At 44.8% G+C, this 12783-nt stretch overlaps 1 pseudogene; it reads left to right on the top strand.

The window, feature by feature from the left end:
- Positions 1-20: 20 nt before the first annotated feature.
- Positions 21-4082, top strand: LOC120865133 (annotated as a pseudogene).
- The last annotated feature ends 8701 nt before the right edge of the window (positions 4083-12783 follow it).

The raw sequence follows: 12783 nt of genomic DNA, 5'->3' as shown, positions 1-12783 counted from the left end.
CAAGCTGCACTGCTGAGGAAATGGTACCTGCTGAGCACACTCTCATTGGATCTGTGTTTCTCCAATGTGTTCCTTCTGTAGGAGGAGTGGGTGCCCCAGGCATGCAGGGCTCCCCAGACCCCACAGGTCTCAAAGGAGAGAGAGGTGCCCCTGGTCAGTCCAGAGCCCTGGAAGTGCTGGCATAGAAGGTGCCCTGTGCCCACCACCACCAGCCACCAGGTCAGAGCTGGCATTCCAGGGTGAGAGCCAGCACTGGGCTCTGGGAACTGTCTGTCTCTAGGGAGAGGATGCTGCAAGTAGCATGGACTGTCTGTATCCAGGGAAGGCTGATTGCTGGGTTATTCGACAGTGTACGAAGAGGCTGCAAGGAGAGGATCCAGGCACTGAGGGACATTTGTACAGGGGGAGGGTGTACTGGTGGGGGTACGACAGTCCATGTACTGGGGGAGGTGAAAATGCTGGAAAATGTGCCCAGAACACAGCAACGATTCTTTTCTGATCCCAGGACCTGCTGGAGCCATTGGTCCACAGGGACCTTCAGGACTAAAGGGGGTCAGAGGTGATCATGGAGAAAAAGGAACAAAGGGAGAGACTGTAGTCCCAGGTAAGGAAGCCCTGGAGACCCCCACTAGGGTGTGCGGTGGGGAGTAGACCTTCTTCAGCTTAGTCCCTCTTCTCAGGCATCCCCCTAGTTACAGGTGGGAGTGGAAGCAGGAAAGAATAACAGATGGACAGTGAGGTGGACACTGGTCTTAGCCTTTATGACTCACTGGAGGGCAACCTGAGCAGTTTTTCCTTCTGATCTTTGGGACAAGCAAACCTCCCTTTCCAATTCATCAGATAACCTTGAACTTCAAATAACCATGCTACCCACCTCCCAAACACACACATACACAAAAGGAAGTTATATCAGATTCGTAGAATTTGGAATTAAAATGTCATCTGGTTCAGTGTCAGTGAGGTGCAGGGATCTGCTCAGGGGATACTATTTACAAGAGAATCCCATGGGCAGCAGAGGCCAGCTATGTCAGCAGAGGTGGGCCTCCTATGGTTCTGTCCCAACTCCTTACCCCACCCCCAATATGTGTTGCACTTGGACACCCTTCCCTTAGGCCTGAGCTCTGAGAGACCCCAGGCTATTCTGGACCCATCTTCACTCAGCCTCTCTCTTCTGCAAAGATCAATGCTCTCAGGCATCAGTTTGTGATCTTAGAGGGACAGCTACAATGCCTCTAGAATGTCTCCTCTTAGTATGAGAAAGGTGAGTTCCTAGACCTGACTCTGAGCTGGCACTGAGGGTGGACCTCAGACAGGGTCTGTCTGGGCTTGGCTTGCAGTTCGCTGGGCTGGGTCTAAATTCGACTTGCTGGGGCCATGGCTAGGACTGGACCTAGACCTGGGGCAGGAGCAGGGCTAAGGACAGGGCTGGGACAGAGCTGTGCCCCACGTGCTCTGGGGGCTCAAGTAGATGCACTAGATAAGGAGGAGGATGCAGTCCATGTCATCAGTTCAGCAGACCTTCACTCCAGCCTACTCTGGGCGGATTCCTATGACAGAAAAGGGGACACCCAACCCAGGATGCATTTCTTCCCTCTGTGGGGCGAGGTGTGCAAATGCCACACAGCCCAGGACAGCAGAGAATCCAGACATGATCCTGAGAGTGCGGGTGGGATGCTTCATGTGGGGTTCAAGGCTGCAGGGCCCTGACCTTGGTGTGTGGCCACCAAGTATCTCACCCTAAAGATGCCCTGAAGTCTGGCAGGAACAGGCTTCCTGCAATATCTGGTGCTGGACTGTTTCTGCATCTCCTTGGGTATTTAAAGCAGAGATTCTTCCCTAAGCCTGGATTCTAAGCACACAGAGGCCTCCTGGAGAACACACCTGAGTGCCCTGTGCCCTGGGACTCTCCACTAACTGTCCTTCCTCCTTCTCTGCTCTCCCTGATGACAGTTTTGAATGCACATCACTTATCAAACTTCTTTGATCAAAAAAAGGAACAGTTTTCTGAAGGAGCCTGGTGGGCTGCAGTCCACGGGGTCACTAAGAGTCAGACACGACTGAGCAACTTCACTTTCACTTTTCACTTTCATGCATTGGAGAGGGAAATGACAACCCACTCCAGTGTTCTTGCCTGGAGAATCCCAGGGACGGGGGAGCCTGGTGGGCTGCCGTCTATGGGGTCGCCCAGAGTTGGACACTACTAAAGCAACTTAGCAGCAGCAGCAGCAGAGCATAAAGGGGCCTAATTGGGTAAGACAAATGGTTGGCTCCTAAGGACTAAAGTCAACTAAGTACTGAAGTAGTAGGATGAGAATTTCCAGCAGGATGAGAATCTTCCTCCTTGCACAAGCATATCTGCACACTTATTTACTCCTTCATGCAGACTGATACAAACAAAGGAGAACTTAGGATATGTGTGGGCTACATGTGTGTACCTAAACACCATAACTCAGTTGACAGCATCTACATACATGAACACACATGCACGCATATGCACACATATGATGGACCTTGAGTCGACCATGTACACCAGATGGACACACGGATATATTCATGTGTGCACATGCACACACACCCAGATGCATGGGATGTAACCAATCATGGCACACGAGCTTGCACTGACCTTGTCCAGGGCTGTCTGGGTGCCATCCTGACTCCGTGGAAAATCTGGTCTCTGATTGCTTGTTGAAGCTACTCAGAGGAAAAGGGCATTGGGTCAGGGTGCTGCCTGGGTTCAGAACCAGTCCAGTGAGCCCTCTTAGGAGCCCTGAAGATTTCCATGCAGACCCTGGAAGTCAGAGCGGTATGGATAGGATGGAATAAAAAGAGATACTTAACACGTCACATGGGGATGCTGTTATGTAATGTACCTCTACCTTAGCAATAAGGACTGAGACTCTGAAAAGGGAAGCGATTTTTCCCTTGTCTTCTGGGTTGCCACTGCCAGGGTGGGCTGAACACATGACCTTCTGAGGCCTAGACAGGGCTCTCTCCAAAGCTGATCCCACCCTGCACTCCCACTCCCACATATAGCTCACAGATGCCATCATCCCCTGCCCAGTGGTTCAGGGAGGCTGACTGGCTGTAGCATCACCTGTGAACATATGGAAGCCAACACTGGACTGCCCCTGGTGCAGAGGTGAGCAATTAGCTGCTCTCAGATGCACCCCCGTCCTCCCTTTTCTCCTCACCCCTTCACACCACACAGAACTGCTCAGACAACTCCACATGCCCAGTCACCATCGAAGGGTGAGAGTTAGCTGCCTGTTTGTTTGGTATTTTCCTCACTCTCAGGAACTGCCCTGGTCTCTACAGTGTCATTTCCCTGCCAAAGACCTAACTATTTGCACACTGATTAAAAACCCGATTCTGGCATACAACAGGGGGAGGAACAGAAAGTGCAGGTGGGAGTTTTAGTGTCACATCCAGTAAGGTCTGATTCTCATCTACATTTGACAGTTGGGCAACTTTGGGCCTCCTAAGTTAGCATCTGAGTTCTGGGGTCCTCACCTGTACCTGGAGACCATGGCACCACTCAGGGCTCCACCACTCATGGAGCCAGGGCTGCTCAGAACCAAGTGCCTCACTTTCTTCCCATCTGGTGCCCTGGTACCCGGATGGGAGGCTGGAGACTCCAGTTGGAACACAAGGCCTAGATGCTGCCATATCCCCAACCTGACTCTCCTCTTCCCCTAGCAGTGCTCTTCCCTGATGGCCAGAGTGTCGGGGAGAAGATCTTCAAGATAGCAGGCTCTGAAAAAAAGTTTCAGGATGCCCAGCAGATATGCACACAGGCCAGGGAACACTTGCCCTCCCCATGTTCTGCAGCTGAGAATGAGGCCTTGACTCAGCTGGCCTCATCCCAAAACAAGGTTGCTTTCCTGAGCATGACTGACACCAGGAATAAGGGCACATTCATCTACCCCACGGGGGAGCCCCTTGTCTATTCTCTCTGGGCCCTCCACAAGCCCAACAACAGGGTCACTGACAAAGGCCCAGAGAGCTGCATAGAGATCTATCGGGATGGCAGCTAGAACAACAGAGCCTGTGCTGAGATGCGCCTCAGGATGTGTGAGTTCTGAGCCCCCCGGGGAGGAAGAGGGCAATGCCAGGGCTGTGTGCTGCCAACATTCCAGTGAAAAGGTGACCCTTGGCTGCTCATGACTTCTCCACTGAGCCATGAGATGAGGCCAGAAGACAGGCTTCTATGGAACTCCTCCATCAGAATAAAGTTTGAAACTGGCTTCACACCAGGGAGGCTTGTCACAACAAAGAGGGGCAGACTGCTGACTCAGGGGCAAGGCCAAAAGGAGGCCTCCAAGATGCCCCTGTTGCAAAATCCAGTGTCTCCTCCTCAACAAGACAGGTGTCTAGCCCTCCACCTCCGCCAAACATGGGTTGCATTTGACCCCACTGGTCACTGACTCCTCCTTGCCTTTCATTTCCTGTCTTTAATCTTATCCTTTGGCCTCTTTCACTTGTCTCTCCTCCTCTTCTGACACTCCACAGAGGGGAGCAGGAGCCTCACCTCTGGCTCCCTTCTCTCCTTGCACTCACTCTAGGCTTGGGCTCATTCTCTCCCATGGTTTCAAATCCCTTCTATTGATGCCTCCCCCAGGTAGAGCCCTGTTTGGACCTCTCCCCAAACCCCAGAATCCTCTCAGCAATGCAATCTGTATCCCTGGGGCTTGGAGGTCATCGTGGCTGCCCTTTGCTGGGAGGGAGGTACTAGTTTCTCTGGCCATATTGAGTGGGCTTACACCCAGTAGAATCTCCTCACCCTTGACCTTGACCGCCCAGGATCTCTTTCTTCCCATGACAGTGTCACTGTGGATGGCTCATCAGAGAATGTACCATCTTTACAGTTTTAATCCCTTCTAAAGTTTCAGGCAGAAAGGGTGCCTGCTGGGAGCCAGCACAGGAGATCCCACCCATGACAAAGGTCATGAGAAAGAGACCTAATGGGCAAAGGTGAATCAGGACTCGAGGGACCCCCTGGACCTGCTCGAGCATCTACCCCAAAACCAGAGTCTGTCTGTCTTACTATTTTATGCCTTCCACCAACTCCTCTAATACCAATAGGGGGCTATCCCTGACTACCTTTCTCTGAAGAAAATCAACTTAGGGCTCTAGTTAATAAGTCTCCTGGGCATAATAGGAGTGTTTCAATTCAAACCCCTCTGATGGCTCTCTAACTTGCCTGACAGGTTTATCCGGACTTTTACAACTACACTTGTGATTGTTTACAGCGTCTCAACTGTGAGAGGCATGGGAAGCCTAAATAAAGCCTTTCGAGGAGTTAAAATTATTAGAATAGTACTGGTGAAGGGTTTCATTGTTGAGCCAATTCTTGCTGCCGAGTTTTCATATCTCTTATTCATTGTATGCCTGGGAGTACATTGATTAATATAGTTGATATAAAATAATAGAAAAAATAAGTAGTAGCCTTGGCAATAATAACATTAGACCTTGAGTTAATAAATTCTCTCTCTTTGTTGTAACCCAATGTACCCTTGATCTATGAAGAATGTAACTTTATTTAGTATTTTCTGAGAGTGGCACCAGACTTTAGATAAAAAACACTTTTAGAGAAAATAAGTTTTCTGGTTGACTAACCTTTATCAGAGAAAAAGGTCATAAAATGTTAACAGGCCTCCTGGCCAGAAGATGATGTTAATCACCTAAGATCTGTGTATACAGATAGGTATGCAGAAAGAAAGCCTGGTCTCGATAAGGGTCAGGACTGCTGACCCTGCATGACTCTGCATCTTCCATTATTCTCTATGTACAGCTTAAAGTATATAAGCTCCTTTGGAAAATAAAGTTACGGGCCTTGCTCACTGAAGCTTGGTCTCCCCGTATCATTCTTTTTTCTTTCTTTTTCTCTCTCTTTTTCAGGTTGACTCCCTGGAGCGCAGGGGCCCTCTGAGTTCACTTTCCTGCCTGGGCTTCTAAGACCCTCTGCAAAAGGTGCCCAAGGTGGGGCGCCTTCGCTACACCGAGAAGGCACCTGTGGCCTACGTGAACAGAGCAAGTTCCATGCTGGGGCTTTATTGGCTTTCTGTGTAAACCAAGGAATATAAATCTCTTTCTCTCTTTTATTTTCTTAACTGCAACATTCTCATTCTCTCTCTCTCTCTCTCTCTCTCTCTCTCTCTCTCTCTCTCTCTCTGACGCCATCTCCCCTGAGGGTATCCTTGGATCCAACCAGGGCTGGACCCCAGTAGGTGCCCAGCTATGTTCAGATTCATCCCCTAACCTCTTCCTGCCTTGAAGTACAAGGGATGTTCATCTTCACTCTGCCTCGGGGATAATCTAGTCAAACCCTTCTCATTTTACAGACATGGAAACCAAGACACAGAGAGGAAGGGAAGCTGCACCTAGTAAAGTAGGAGACAGGGTGCCTCTGGGCTGGACCCCTGGTGTTTGTCAAGTCGAGTAAAATTCAAGCTTTGTTCACACCCAGACACTCCAATGATAAAGTTAGTGGCAAAAGCTGAGCTCTGCAAAAGCAAAGAGATAAGGTGCCCACTCCTGAGTTCAACAAAGACTTCCCTGTCTACACATGCTCAGGAAGGATTCTTGGGGGTTGAAGAGGGAGGGGGCTCCACCCCATAGTAAGTATGGACATGTACCCATAGGCCTCTGCATTGGGATCTTAGAAAACAGTTTCACGTGCACCTTTTGAGGGTCCATGGACCAGTCAGGTGTGAAGATATTAACAAGATAATTGGCCAAAGGTAACAAAGACCCTAAATGACTGTCTTATATAAGTCATTTATGTCACATCTTTACTGCTCTCCCCCTCTTCCGGGATGCCCACACTCCACCATGGGTGTGTGTCTCTGCTTAGCTCTGCCTTACTGCACTCCTCCTCATTAGAGAGGATCCTCATACCTTTTCTCTCTGGGGGTGTATTTCTGCCTTGCTTCTGTCTTAAATAAACAACCTGTTTCTCTGTGTGCTCTGCCATACATTGTGCTGTGTCTCTAATAATAAACTTTTTTTTATCTATTTACAGTTTTTGCCTCCTGAAACATTCTTGCTTTCAAATGGGGGAAAGAGCCATAGTCACTTTGCTTCTAGCCTCTAGCCTCTGAGAATGTGTTGACTAGGATTCCTGGGGTTTCATTCAGTCCAACCAGGTTCCATCCTTCAGGGAACTAAGATATCCCTTCAGGACTGCTCACTGCTCTCCCTCCAAGATCAGGAACACTGGTGCTGAAACTCACTCATGTAAAAGGTCATCTGACCCCAGAACTTTTGGCTTGTAAATTTTTAGACCAAAGGCCTCTGAATGCTTAGTTGATTTTATTGACTCACTACTGCAAAGAAAATTTTAAATGAAATCTGTACTTCAGAAGTTGGAATGAGGCCTGAATGAACCACAGGCTCATGGAAAGGGGTGATGAATACCCCTTCTCCAGATAGGAAACCAGCCACTCTTTCCTTTGTTCCCAGGGACCAGGAGGACTGACTTCTCTGGCCCTTTCTGAATAGACCCCCAAGTCCCACCTCTCTTCCCAACACACTTGCAGCCACACTGAGTATATGGGACAGCACGTCTGAAAACAAAGCCACAGCTCTCAATAGCATGCAGCTCAGGCTCCTGCTAAGATCTTTCTCCTGTTACTGAAAATATCCCCAATTCCTGGCAGTTTCTGAAATATAAACAGTTACACAATAGTGAGCAAACAGCTCTCCAGTACAAAGACCATGCCTGGTCATTCTTATCAAGGGAGTGTAGGGAAGCCTGTTTTTATTGCAAATAAGAAAAACAACTAGATCTAGTTAAGCCCAAGGGGGGCATTTTTTCCTGCAGAGAATTTGGAATTGAGTTGAGAAGGACTGGTCGGGGGCGGGGGGGTGGGGGTGGTGGGCAGTGGTTATAGGCAAACTGTGCCACCTCCCTGGCTTCTGCCTCTTTGCCCATCCTTACCTCTTGGTTATCAGTTGGGAGAGGGGTGAAGGCAATATAGAGGTGTGGGAATTGGAGGTAGAAACTGCTGGATGTAAGATAGGCTCAAGATTGTGTTGTACAACATGTGGAATACAGCCAATATTGTGTAATACCTGTGAATGGAAACTAACCTTTAAAATTGTATAAAAATACAAAATTAAAACAAAAACAAAAGATAAATACTTGGGTCACAGGAGTCACTTTGTTTAGACTTGACTCCAAATGCAGCAAGAGGAAACTGGAATAATTATTTGCCCAGTAGAATGTATTGGTAATTGTGTCCTCTTGTTTCAATGAAGTCTTATCACAGTTTGAAACCTATTTTGTGTTTTGTATGCTCTTGCCTATGAGGAGATACTAGGTCAAGTGAAGACAGACACCCATTAACACAACAATAGGCTACAGGCTGGGGGAGGTAGAAGCTGAAGCATCACAACACAAAGTAATAGACTAAACAAATTGAGAGAATGTCATGGGATAGATCATATTATTGATTGAATGTATTTTCTATTCTTTTCTGTCCAAAAGGCAAAACTTAGTTGCATATTATGTGAATAGATGCATATTATGTGAATGAGACATGATTCAATTTGGGAGTCACAATATTTCCTAAAAGGAGCATGAGGTCTTGACCCACTGTGGACAGTTGTATCAATAACCGTCAAGGTAGTTTAATTTTTGGCAGGAGTACCTGGCTTAACAGCTTTGGTGAGGTGGCACAGCATGCAGTGACTAGTGAATGGAAGTAGCCAGCACATAATACATTACGTTTCTCAAGTTAGTAAAAGTCCATTCATTTATTTGGAGTTATCGTGCATGTGAATAGCATAAATCTCACTTGAAAAGAAACTCTGCTCGTGTAGATTAAGACTTCGAAGAATGCTTTTTGATCAGCTGAAGATTCTTTTAAAATATGCTCAAATATTCAATAATCATATCATTCTTGGATCTTTTTAAATTTAAAGTGGTCGGTATAACCAGACTTTTCTGTGAACTCAGAAAGGAGAAGAAAAACTGGAAAATCCATGATACCTATTTTTTTTTTTTTAAGCAGTAGTGTTCTGGGGAGTTGGCAAATAGTAGCTATTAAGGCCATGAAATTAAAAGACGCTTACTCCTTGGAAGAAAAGTTATGACCAACCTAGATAGCATATTCAAAAGCAGAGACATTACTTTGCCGACTAAGGTCCGTCTAGTCAAGGCTATGGTTTTTCCTGTGGTCATGTATGGATGGGAGAGTTGGACTGTGAAGAAAGCTGAGCACCGAAGAATTGATGCCTTTGAACTGTGGTGTTGGAGAAGACTCTTGAGAGTCCCTTGGACCTCAAGGAAGTCCAACCAGTCCATCCTAAAGGAGATCAGCCCTGGGATTTCTTTGGAAGGAATGATGCTAAAGCTGAAACTCCAGTACTTTGGCCATCTCATGCGAAGAGTTGACTCATTGGAAAAGACTTTGATGCTGGGAGGGATTGTGGGCAGGAGGAGAAGGGGACGACAGAGGATGAGATGGCTGGATGGCATCACTGACTCGATGGACGTGAGTCTGAGTGAACTCCAGGAGTTGGTGATGGACAGGGAGGCCTGGCGTGCTGCAATTCATGGGGTCGCAAAGAGTTGGACACAACTGAGCGACCGAAATGAACTGAACTGAAGGACACATTCAGAAATTTTAAAAGCTGGTCGTTAATCCATTTGTAGATTAAATGCATGAAAATTAGAAAACACTATGAAGAAATACTTTTTACTTCGATGAGCTAGTTTGCCAGCACACCACTAGATATATGTATATGGTGGGCAAATATGAACAAAGATGAAAAAATCCTGGCATTTGGATTGTAACTTACCTGCTATCACTGGCAAAAATGAGGCTTAGAAATAGGGTGGTCTGCTATCATCCCAAACTGTTCACCAAAAGTCATTAAAGTAGACATATTCAAAATGTTTTTCATGTCCTTTGTGCAAATTTTCATATTATAATTCTTTTCAGAACAGAATATCAGTAAAATGTTGGGCTTTTAAGTGAATTAATATGCTTCCTTCTATTAGAGATGATAAATTATTTACCAATGGTTTTTGCTTTAGTTTTGAAAGGAAATGTAATGCCAGTCAACTTAGTACTTTCATGGTTAAAGATATTTTTATCATTTACTTTTTAAAGATACTATTTTATTTCATGGATTGTAATACAGTGTTTCTACTCATGTAATTTAGACAGTGCCACTAATGATATCAGAGGAAAATGATATTTTTCATGATAGAAGTATTTGGCAAATATACTGGGTTTTTTTCTTTCTATTATTTTTTTAATTTAAGAGACCATATCACTTAAAGGCTTTTTTAAAATTAAAGTGTATTGAGTTTACAGTGTTGTATTCATTTATGCTGTATAGCAAAGGGATTCAGCTATATATATAGCTGAATATATATATACGTGTGTGTGTATATATGTGTGTGTGTGTGTGTGTGTGTGTGTGTGCATGCACACACACATTCTTTTTCCCTACTTTCCATCATGGTTTATCACAGGGTATTGAATATATCTCCCTATGCAATAAAGTAGGACTTTCTTATTTATCTAGTCTGTATATAATAGTTTGCATCTGCTAACCCCAAACTACAAGTCTATCCCTTCCCCATGGCCCATCAAGAATGTTTTAATTGAACAAATTATGGATCATCTACAATCAGAAATATTATACATTTCCCTTTGTCTCTAATCACATGGATGTGTACTCTGAAATAATCGCAATCCACATTTAAGCAAGACTTTAGAACCTATTTTATGTTTTGTTTTTAACACTAATATGTCATTTTCATATTTATATTGTCTTTTTAAATCATAATTTAAAATACTGCATTGTATTCTATCAGGTTGATATGCTGAAACTTACTAGTTAACTTATTGTTTCATCAGAAGAATTGATTTCCATTCCTGTTTCTTATCCCTGGTTTTCTGTGAATGTCATGTTTATTTCTGGAAAAGTCTGTGTCCCTACAGGGTTATTTCCCTCGGCAGCTATCACAATAAATCAGTAGTAGAATAATTTGCTGCAGCCAATAATTTGTCCATTGTCTTAACACCATCTCCGAGATTCACCCTAGAGCGCCTAGTGGGCAGTGCAGGTAATAGGATAGTCACATGGAAATGTGACCACCACTTGTTCCTTACAAGTATAGGGCTGACACTTCCTCACCGGCTGCTGCTTCTGCTGTTTAGTCACTAAGTTGTGTCTGACTCTTTGCAATCTCATGGGCTGTAGCCTGCTAGGCCTCTCCTCTGTCTATGGGGTTTTTCCAGGAAAGAATCCTGGAGTGGGTTGCCATTTCCTTCTCCAGGGAATCTTCCTGAGCCAGGGACTGAACCTCAGGTCTCCTGCATTAGCAGGAGGATCCTTTACCACTGAGCCAGCTGGGAAGCACTCCTCACAGCTGTAGCCTCTTACTCACTTCCCACCTGCACTGGGGAAGAAGAATCCCTTTCACATGAGTCACTTCTGCTGCAGCTCCTACAGGGAACAATGAAGGCAGACTTCAGAAATTTGTATTTTTTCTCCTTTGATGCTCATTGTCACATTTTTCTCAGTGTTTTCTATATACGTTGTCTTTTTTCATCAGTTATCATTGTTCTGTTTTTTTTTTTCCAGCATTGTTTTATTTATTTATTTTTACCACATTGCACACCTTTTCTTAGTCTTTTTCATGCTTCCTTTTCTCACCCACATGTCTCCATTAAAAAAAAAATTTTTTTCTCTGATTTTATTCCATTCTCTTTTCTTTGAGTTGTCATAGCACAGTGTTAGAAGAGCTGTTTCTAAGACAGGTTTTCTGGGTTAAACTTCAGCTCTATCACTTACTAGATGTATGACCTTGGGCAAGATATTTGTGCTCTTTTTGCTTCAGCATACCTATCTGTAAAATAGGAATAAATCTAATTCTCTCATAAAGTTGTGTGAAGATTAAATAAATTATTACAGGTAAATTGTTTAGAAGTGTGCCTGGCCCATAAGAGTCTACTATTTATATTCTAATTACTTGACACCCTTTATTTGTAGCTCATTTTAATTCTCTTTGGCATCTCTGTCATTTCTTGAGCTGATGTGGCTGCTGCTGCTAAGTCACTGCAGTCGTGTCCGACTCTGTGCAACCCCATAGACGGCAGCCCACCAGGCTCCCCCGTCCCTGGGATTCTCCAGGTAAGAACACTGGAGTGGGTTGCCATTTCCTTCTCCAATGCACGAAAGTAAAAAGTGAAAGTGAAGTCACTCAGTGGTGTCCAACTCCTTGAGACCCCATGGGCTGCAGCCCACCAGGCTCTTCCACCCATGGGATTTTATTTCTTGAACTACCCCCTTTGATAGCCTCACATGGGTTTATTTTTTCAATTGCTTTGCTTTCACTTGTGTTCGCTTACACTATTTTTGCTCTTTTAATTCATTTATGCATTTTCCTGTGCACAGAAAACATTATAATTTCAATTCCCTAATTCTTTTTTTGATATATTTTTGTTTCATTGAGAAATAATTGGCATACATCACTGCTATCCTCGAATTCTTGACCTCTCTTTACTGTCCTTAGGTCCATTTTTTCATCATAGGAATGTAGTCTTCTCTAGGTTTTACATTTACTCTGTTTCCTTTAACATCTTTTCCATCATTGTTTATCTATTTCTTCATCATTTACTAATCTGGGCTAGTTATCTGTAGAGATGACATTTGTTCACATATTCTTTTTGTGTTTATATATCATTTCTGCTTCTCCCATCATCTCTTCTTCCCTTTATGCTTATACAGTGTTATAGGTCTTCTATTGCTTTGTGTTTTTAT

This window comes from Oryx dammah, unplaced genomic scaffold, assembly GCF_014754425.2.
Source record: "Oryx dammah isolate SB20612 unplaced genomic scaffold, SCBI_Odam_1.1 HiC_scaffold_6, whole genome shotgun sequence".
NCBI classification, from domain to species: Eukaryota; Metazoa; Chordata; class Mammalia; order Artiodactyla; family Bovidae; genus Oryx; species Oryx dammah.
Note: the sequence above shows the minus strand (reverse complement) of the source record. Positions and strands in the feature narration are given on the sequence as shown.